The sequence below is a fragment of the Labrus mixtus genome, chromosome 9 (genome assembly GCF_963584025.1).
Source record: "Labrus mixtus chromosome 9, fLabMix1.1, whole genome shotgun sequence".
NCBI classification, from domain to species: domain Eukaryota; kingdom Metazoa; phylum Chordata; class Actinopteri; order Labriformes; family Labridae; genus Labrus; species Labrus mixtus.
The window spans coordinates 11,685,908-11,695,815 of NC_083620.1; the positions used below are offsets into that span (position 1 = coordinate 11,685,908).

At 39.1% G+C, this 9,908-nt stretch overlaps 1 long non-coding RNA gene across 1 annotated transcript; it reads left to right on the forward strand.

Moving 5' to 3' along the window:
- Positions 1–6,462: 6,462 nt before the first annotated feature.
- LOC132979875 (uncharacterized) lies at positions 6,463–7,613 on the forward strand. Its single transcript, XR_009674115.1, has 3 exons — positions 6,463–6,854; positions 7,034–7,083; positions 7,432–7,613. It is a non-coding gene; the product is annotated as an uncharacterized LOC132979875 (long non-coding RNA).
- The last annotated feature ends 2,295 nt before the right edge of the window (positions 7,614–9,908 follow it).

Sequence of the window (9,908 nt, forward strand, 5' to 3'; positions counted from 1 at the left end):
TGCTGAATTCACACCGTCTGTCCGTCGGTCCGCCCATCCACCCACCCATCCAGCCATGGGTTAATAATTAGTGAAAGATAATATTTGGATGAGTCATTTTTAGGTGTTAGATCTAGAAGTATTTTTAATAAAGAGAGTAAAGGGAAAAGTGAATAGAGAGCATGAACAAAAACACACCCTGTCATATTTTCAAGGTAATTGTAAGAGAATTATAGACCCGAGCTTTATTGTTTAGGCATGAGCTTTAAAGAACAATCATCACCCAAATGACTTTCCTTTGTTAGACAATTACTTTTTTCATAACAGTACCTCTTCTGGAAAATGTGAAATTAACTCCTTCAGAAACCGTCTCACTTTTCTTGCTCCTCTCTCTGTTTTTTCCTCCTTGTGTCTTTCCTCTACCGTCTCTCTCGCTGCCCGTCTCCAGCATTATGCTAACACGTTTAAAGGCTGCCTCCTGCTGTGCACAGTAATCCTTCAGTGAAGCTGCACTCTCTTAATGCGACTGCAGGGCCCGAGATTCCTCCCAAACCCATCTATCTCTTAGATGACACGAGCCCCGAGGTTAAACCAGGGTCACATAGTGGCTGTACACAGTTGAAGTGGTATGCAAGAGCACACACAATAATCGGCCCACAAGTAGACATCAAGATATCCCACATTTTCTCAAAGTGAATTATTGTCTTATTCATAAACAGTAGCTTATAAGTGAGTTAAGGCTGGCCTCTAAGTGTGTATTTTTATAAAAACACTAATATCATATTTAATTGACACACACACTCAGCCATATAGCCATATGTAGAAATAAAGTCATGTGCCACTTGCATTACAAATGAAGCATGAAATCAAATGAACACACATTAGCAGCAAGCGTCCTTAAACCATGGGGGATTTTAGACCCAATTTCATCTCAGCACCCCCAAAATAATAACATAACAGGTTTGTTTTTATCTGTTTGTTAGTTTTCCTCTGTGCCTTAATTTTCCTTTCAAATGTCATGTATTTTCTTAAAATACAAATAAAATAATATATTAAATAATAATAACAATAAGAATAATAAGAGGGGCATTAGCCCTACCAGATTTTGGCAATATATTTTTGTCAAATATCTTCATTTTATATTTTAGCTATAATTTTGAATAATGTGAAGTTATAATTAATATTATTTATTTATAAAAATAAGATTTAAAAAATAAATCTGCTTCTGCCATCAGCATTCCTTAAAGACACACACACCCCTCTCTCTGTACAGTTGGTTGAATCCAAAAGTCACGACTGAACCAGCAGGTCTGCACTCACAGGAAAGCGACAGGGAGCAGTGAGTTGCTGAAGTTGTTAGTAGAGCGTCATCAAATTGAAATGTTTAAACATGTAATGTAATAGGCTAAGTTATACATTACATGTTAGCCTACGCTTATTCAGGTGGTTTAGCGCTCTGGCTCACTAGCACATGTTAGTTTTTTTTCCGCATGATAACATAGCATCGTGTTTCATTTTAATGAGGTGAGCTCAGAGCTGCGTCAGTCTTAGAACAGGTGAGTGGTTGGACAATTTATCAGACCACTATATTACAGGTAATAGGAAGGTAAACATTTAATTCAATGTTATTGTTGTTAATAAAAAATTCACACATGTGAAAATATTGCTTGTTCATGAAGTGAGTGGTTTGGCGGGAGGATTGAACAGGAACTCTACGTATCGCACATGGGCGGCAACATGTCCAATGTGTCCTTGGGCAAGACACTTAACCCTGAATTGCTCCCGCTGCTTTGTCAGCTGTATATGCATGTGTATGAATGGGATTAGTTACTCCTGATGGTCACATTACATAAAAACCACTGACATCAGTGTGTGAATGGGTAGGTGTGACATGCAGTGTAAAAGCGCTTTGAGTAGTCAGAAAAGAACTATACAAGCTCAAGTCCATTTACCATGTCATGATTTATTGAGCTCTCCTAAAGGTAGGATTCCTAAATCGCCCCTGCCATGAACAATCAAGGATGACTTTTGTCATAAAGTCAAGCCTATTCAACACAATATACCTGAATCATTGTCCTTGAAGGTAAACATTAACACTACACTACCCTTTTGTCACAACTTTATTTTCCTTTGTCTTAGCTTTTTCTTTGTCTCAGTTTTCCATTACACAATGACACAAGTATACTTAAGAGGTTTTGAATACTGAATTCAAAAGACGCATTTCTGAATGTGTGACCTCCTGAGGAAGAGTCACAAAGTTTGTGCTCAAACTCAAAAACAAACTCTCTTTCAAACTTTGTGGTCCTGTGACTTCAAGGCGGTGTTGAGGAAGGATTTGGTCACCATCCCCAGCTGAGACAGAGGGGGTTTATGTGATATGGATGTTATTAGACTGCCCGTTGGAGGGAATGTAGGAAAGCAGACCCTGCAAGGGACAATTCCAAGCGCAGTACAGAAGGCAAAGCTGTCTTATGTAATGTACACAGACAGGAAATAAAGAGAGCGAAGGGCCACCACTTTAGCCTGCTAGCATTGACGGTTGTTATGACATAAGACTGTTCTTGTCGCTGTGATTCTGCCTCATACCTACATGATTCATGGCACGTCACCATTGGCATCTAGCCAGCTATTAGCTTCACATGGATGACATATCAGTTAATCGTTTTCACATGTTTCACTCCACTGTGTAGGTACCCATGCCAACTGGAGAATGTCACGAGTACAGTGTCAAGGATGATTGCTCCCCTCCCTGGGAGATTGTACATGTGACTGTCTGTACAGTTACATATTCCTCCTATCTATCTATCTATCTATCTATCTATCTATCTGTCTATCTAGTACATTTTCTAAAAGTTAGATGACATATTCCATTAACCAGTGTCTGACTGGAGTCTCATACCAGTCAGTTAATCAACAAATCACATGAAAAAAACACAGTCACAGTCAAAAAGATGAATTCAAAGCAGGAAGAGTTTTTCAATAAAGAAACATCAACAATTGAAACCATTGCACACATGTTCCTTAACTGTAGGACAAAGCCACTGAATTGCTCTGCTTCATGTAGAGGCAGTATACCACCTGTCCCATAAGAATCTAGAAGTGCACCAAGCCTACTTTTTACATAAAACACATTTGATAAAGATATTGTGCACAATTTTCCCTCTGCGGCAAAAAACTTGAAAATAAATAAATTTGAGATATTGTTGTGCTGTCCTGAAAAACTTCACAATTTAAAGTCATCACAATTTATTGCAAAAGTAAACTTGACAAACTTTTCAACTTGGCTTGGAACCTAACCCCAACCATTAATTCCTTTTCCTGCCTAGAGCATGTAAATAGTGAGAGTCGGATCTGAGGAGCGCCTTTCATGAAATGTTAGTTGACTTAAGATTGATGTCATTGCTTTTAGAAGGGATTTTGTAAGACTCTTGTGATGTTAAACACTGAAAGCCTCCAAATGTGGACCTTCAGAGTACTTATGTTGGTATAGGGAAAATATGTCAATACATCTACAAGTTAAGTAAGGGACTTAATGGGTGCCACAAGCTAGTCAGAATTTTTTTTTCCTGAACTGAATCATTTTCTCAAGTGCTGAATGTAGCCATGAACGGCAAAGATGCAACAGCTCTCTGAGCCTGAAGTTAGAGTGTTGTTGCAGAACTTCATAGAACAGAATGTCCTGGAAATGAATCGCATTTGTTTGTGCTTGCTCAACCTTTCTCATCAACCTCCTGAATATACAAAGAATTGTGTTTTTTCTGATGAAAGCTTGTGAACCTTCACTTTTCTGCTTTTTATGTTGACATATGTGAGATCCTGCATATGTGTGCACAGTGCCACCGCTCTTATCATTCACGACGTGTGCCTCCTGTTCAAGCTCAGTGTGCAATTTTGAATCAAAGCTAAGCAGGTGTCACTCTGGCTACAGACAGATGGGAGACCTCATGCTGAATCCAGAATCCTATCGTCTCATCTGTTTCTCTCTGATCTCTCTCTCTGTGTTTGCCTTTCCATCCATTCTCATCCATGCATCAGCACAGGCTGGTGGCTCACTTCAGGGGCTTTTATTTTGACAATTGAGAATCTTGGGGGGTATCTGAAACAGAAACAACAAAAAAATTGTATTATGGTATGAATGTATTTTCTTATCCAAAATGAAAACAATGGCCACAACTGTTTATTTAAATACAGCTGTCTGAAATTAGTTGCGGCCCCCCTGTTGTGCAGTTAGGTGCATTTTGAATACCAAAAAAAAAAAGTGGAAAAAGGAAACAAAATTTGCTTCCAGTAAATGTGCAGCCATACAAACCGAAATAATGAGCTGCAAGAGGTTAAAACAATCCAGGCAGCTGAGGGATGAAGAGCTATAGTCTCAAATACAGGCTGCACTCTGGCATAGTGGCAAAGGCTGCCGCCTCCCAACCAAGAGGTTAAGTGATTGAATCTTGGTTGAGGCTGAACTGGAGTGATCTGGGTTTCTTCCTTTGGAAAAGGGGCTGCCATTGGGCGAGAGGCGGTGTACACCCTGGACTGTCAGTCACTCAATCACAGATCAGAATGGTGGTGCAGTGGTTAGCACTGTTCCCTCACAGCGAGGAGGTTCATGGTTTGAATCCCGACAGTTTGACAGGAGCCCCTCTGTGTGGAGATTAAATGTTCTCCCTGTGCACGCCATAGACTGTAAAAATAATGGACGGGACAAGGTCCCCGCTCTAGTGAAGCTTTTATTTTTAGAGCTCCCCCTGCTGACTGGCTGCAGTATAGGTCATAAACCCCGCCTCCTCAATGATAACAGACGGGATGTGGGTCAAACTGTAAAGCTAAAATACTCGTCACATAATTTTTTTCCAAACCTAAACTCTGCTGTGATCATTAGTTATTATCACCCTACATTGTGTTCAAGTGCTCATTTTTCTGTGAAGTTTGTTTTAAATAAGTTATTTGAGGTCGAAAAACAGGATTTTACGTCATATTTGACAATGATTGACAGCCGCCGATCTTGCGTAGCTCTCTTTGGGAATAGCAAAAGTTACGTAGTGAAGGAAAGCCGAGACGCCATTGAATTTTTCCGTTCAGTTTTTTCGTCTTTTTTGAGCTGGCAAAATGAGTTGTTCTGCAGTAAACTGTTCTAACCGACCTGTGGGAGCTAAGGGATCTTTGCAGTTTTTTCAGTAAGTAAAAAAGTGTGATTTATGTGTCATTGGTTGGTTAAAGTCGTTATCTAGCTAGCTAACACATAAGCAGTCTAAGATTAGCCGAAGCTAGGTTACTTAACCGGCATGATTTATCTTTTTATTTTATTTTTTAAAATGAGCAAACCTAATAACTGACATGCTATGTTACTTGTTATATCATTATTGTGATTTAAATTGTATTTAAAACCAAGAATCGTAATATAAAATCTACTCATAGATGCGGTTCATTGACTGTACAGTTATTTTACAGCAAAAATAAATATGTCTGGTAAGGTCTCAAAAAAGTATCTAGGGCAAAAACAAAGCCAAATAATTGTAATCTGGCCTGCATCATTACTAATGTGTACATTTTTACAGTCCGAGTGATAAGTGGGTTATACCGAGAGTAACAGGTTTTACTTTCACCGTGCAGGCTGAAATTCATAGTACTATATACGAGGGTAGAATATTTCTCTAGCTATCCAGATAAAACTAAAGGTAAGATCTGATTTAATATAATTGTTACTGATTTAAGAGACTAACTGAAACGTGAACACAAACATCAACAACCTGCGGTGGTGTAATGTAATATTAACCGAGCATCATGCTGCTTAAACGTAATAAATATTCTGCATTGGCTTCCACACACTACCAATTCAACAGTCACAAGTTGATCATATTGTAAATTGACGCTCATTAAGAATTTGTACTAAAAATTGACAAAACCTGACAAAAATTGCGATGATTGTGACTGTATCTGTATTTAACACCTTTGAAAGGAAGGTGTTAATACAGGATACCAGCGTTACACACAACAGGCTGCTGTTATTGTAGTTAGGAGGAGACATAGGTACAATAAAAGAAGACATAAAGATCGCGTTTTTCCCCACACATGTTAATATGTTTTAAATGTCATGCATTTATTTTTTTATTTCGCTTCAATAATCGTTAACGAAGAGAAACACCATGATTAAACTACAGGCTATTGTTGCCTTTTTATATCCAAAGAAAACGGAACATCCACAGCCTCTGCATTCAAAAGAATTTCAACATTGACATTTATGTCTTCCTATTTCCCTCTTTTCACCAACATTATATTTTAAACTGGGATTTCCTTTTTCTCGGGTCGCGCGTCTCTCCCCCAGCTCGTCCCCCTCTGGTGCGCTCCTCTCCATAATGCGCTGGTCACCTCCCTCTACAGCCCACTGCTGCTACTCTGTAGGACGCTTGGATTGGGGCACCTCACCAATAAAATACTATTTTATATTTTATAAGCAGTTTGCCACCATACTGCACTTTTACTCTCCAAAGGCATATGAGTATTTGCGTGACAACTTTAACAAAGCTTTACCACACAGTCACACCATTCACACAGCTGATCCAGGATTTACTGTAGCATCTTTTACAGCACTAAAAGGTCATGTACAGGCAAACAGAGAGAAGGGAAAAGAAACAATCTGTGCTCTCAAATAACAAAGAAGTCTCAAATCTTTTTGAGGAATTACAGCGAAACATTTTTTTACTTTGCATACAGTACATTCTCTGATAAATAAAGTGAAGTACTTTGATTGCATTTCTGTGGTGTTCCTGTAGGTGACCATGATGCTGCCAGACTGAAGCAGCAGGTTGTGAAGGTGGGCGCCATCATCTTGTCTTTGCAGTGCTGATTCTGAAGAGCATGTCTTCACATAGGACTCAAAGGTAAAATTGTCTCTCATATGATTGGAGTGTGTTATTGTAACCGCTATCAGCATCAAAGTAATTTTAGTAACAATTTATAATCTTTCTTAAAATGTAAGGAAGACTAGCAGAAGATTTTAACAGCCTCTGTGATTCTGCAAGAAGTCCATGTTTAAATTGTTCTTCTTTCTGTCTTCAAGGAAATCAATGCTCAAAGGAAACAGCAGTCCAGACTCTGATTCCAGCTCCAGTGAGGTTCTGCACACAAATCTGATTATATGAGAATATTTAACATTAGTTTAATTTATCAGGCTGGCCCATGTGATGGCAGTTTAAAATAATCTTCAATAGAAAGTGGCAGGAACACTTTTGTCCTAAAACATAAATTCATAAAGCTGATCATATAATTGGATTCATCATGTCTTATTATATATTTGTTTTTCCTCTTAAATAGTGATCTTGTCTTAAAAACAAACTTTAGAAGCTGAAGTTTAGCAGAACCTGAGGACAGATCTGATTTCAGGTCTGAGGCATAAACATCACAGTAAAATTCATTATACTTTACATTTAACTCCATGATTGTTTTTCTTTATTGCAGAAGATGCCCTCAGATTCAGATCCATCAGCAACCCCTGACAACATGGAGGACTCGTCCCCTGAACGTTTCCTGTCCTCTCTCGATGGAGTTCTTCTCTTCAGTCATTAACTCTTGAAAACAGCAGCACAACATGCCAGACTGTTTGACAAGTCTGTGATTGAATAAATGGAAATTGAATCTCATGCATATCTTGTTATGCTTATTGGCTTCAAATGTTTAGTATTAAATAAGTTTGAAGGCCATTTATCTCAGACGAGACCGGCTGTGACAAGCTGAGCTCATCTGTTAGCTTTGCTGTTGTCTTAGCTGTTGTTGGTCAAGAAGAAATTAATGTCAGTTCAAGGCCTTTTCAAATGTGAGCTATGCTAAATTATTTTACTGTGACCAACACGTTGTAGTGCTCCAGTTAATCAGAGACAGTCAATTCAGATTTAAAAAAAGTTTATTTAAACATTTTATGAAAAAAAAAAACTTCAATAAACAACCCCTGGCTTCATTAACCATGTGGAAAATAAGTAAGGGAGACCATCAGGTCGAAATGCTGGGACATAGGAGAAAGTATAAAAAATAATTTAACAAAGAAATCCAAACAAAAATCAAATAAAGTATAAAGATCCTGGATGATCGTTTGACTGTTAAAATATGATGGAAAAGCAAATCCAACACAACCCTCCAGCATCTGGCCTGTCAAACACAGGGCAACATCATGGAAAGAAAAATAGCACCATTGAATATTGACCAGGATCTCTGTGTTTTATCTGAGGATGACTTTGGTAGCCTTCTCAATCAATCAATCATGCCCTCAGAGTCTCACTCACTGTTCACTGTCACAAAGCTCCAGACTCTGTCCACCTTCTTCAGTTGTGCAGACGTCGATCAGCTCCTCTGGGTGATGGCAGAGAGGACTCTTCATCTGGGAGAGCTGCTGGTGTAAGGTCATTTCTACCAGTGGATGAGCAGGGCATCTGGCACAGCTCTTAGTCCAAGCACAGGTGAAAGAAGGAGGAGGTTCCTTCAAACTATGTGACCCCAGCCTGACCACTGTAACAGGTGTGCAGACGAAGGTTGAAATTAGTCATTTTTAGGTTCTGTTGATTGTAAAATGGAAAAGAAAACATCACCTTTCTATTTAACATTTAGCTGGTGTATGACTCAGTGTGATTTTTATTTTAGAAGACTGTATTGTTAACAATAACTTGTTTTTACAATCCTCTTATGAAACTTAAAAAAAATCACAGGATAGATAACTTTTAACAGATGATTTTAACTTACACTTCACCTCTGTGGAAGATGTCAGACCAGCTGCTTTTATCTCTTCTTTGCCTAAATGAAGACACAAAAAACAATTGATTTACTGTTCAGTTAAATATATTAGAAAAGCAGACATGAATCACATTACAGACTATCAGTTTCTAACAAAATACAACATATCTTACCACCTGTAGCCTACGGTCTGTGGTGCTAACCTAGCTTAAATATAGAACGATTTCGTTAAAAACAGAGGACCCAGCAGCCCACGTATTTTCAATAATGATCAAAATAGCGGGATTTTTTAAAACACAGTGTATTTAAATATTAGACTTTGAATACAGCGGTTGGTTATACTTACACATTTCTTCATAAGACTCGTAGACCGGCAGAGCGCTTTCGGCGTAGCTGAGCTGCGTAAGTCATCAGGGCAGTACGCTAAATGGGCGGGGCGTCTTACCAGGGCTCCTGCCCCCGGACCCTACTGCGCAGACTCTGGCTCCAAATGACGATCAGAATCGCAAGATGGAAGCGCCCCTAAGCGGCATATTTTGGCTTCAAGAACGTTGAGTGGGAACAGCTACAGTGCGCGCCCACTGGTGCACGCGTGGATTCACTCTGGAGTGTCAGGGTGCGTGGCTAAAATGCTACATTCAAACTTTAGCTGTGGTGGGAACTCTAACAGACGAGCAAACCTTAGTTAGTTTGCTTTCCAGTGCCAGCATCCCATCCTGGTAACAGTGATGCAAACTTGCACTAAGGAATGAGGAAATAATTCATCAGAGATACTGTAAACAAGTGGGAAAGCAGACTGGTAGGGTTATACAGATAAAGCAGATCACTGAACTTTTGTTTCAACTCAAACAGCCTCCGTTATCCAGCTCTTCCACTCAGTATTCCTCCCTGCTGGTTCTTCTTCTCTCTTTCTCTTAATCGTCCTCCTCTTGTGCACACAAACTATAAATCTCTTCCTCATACTGGTATTGGCTTACCACTGGCTGATTTCTTTCTGCTTTCATTCAGTTCTATACCTCGCGTTTTATAATGCTGACGCTTTTCTTCAATTACTTAAAAACAAGTTAAACTTTTCCCTCTCTCTTTGTTCTCATAGGCTCTGCACCCTTTCTTTTTTCAGTTTGAGTCCAGCTTTGTAGAGGTGTTGCTTTCTATTGCAGCCTCTGTCCTAAAACTTTATATTTCTCCAAGTATAGAATGCTTCCCTTCCACTC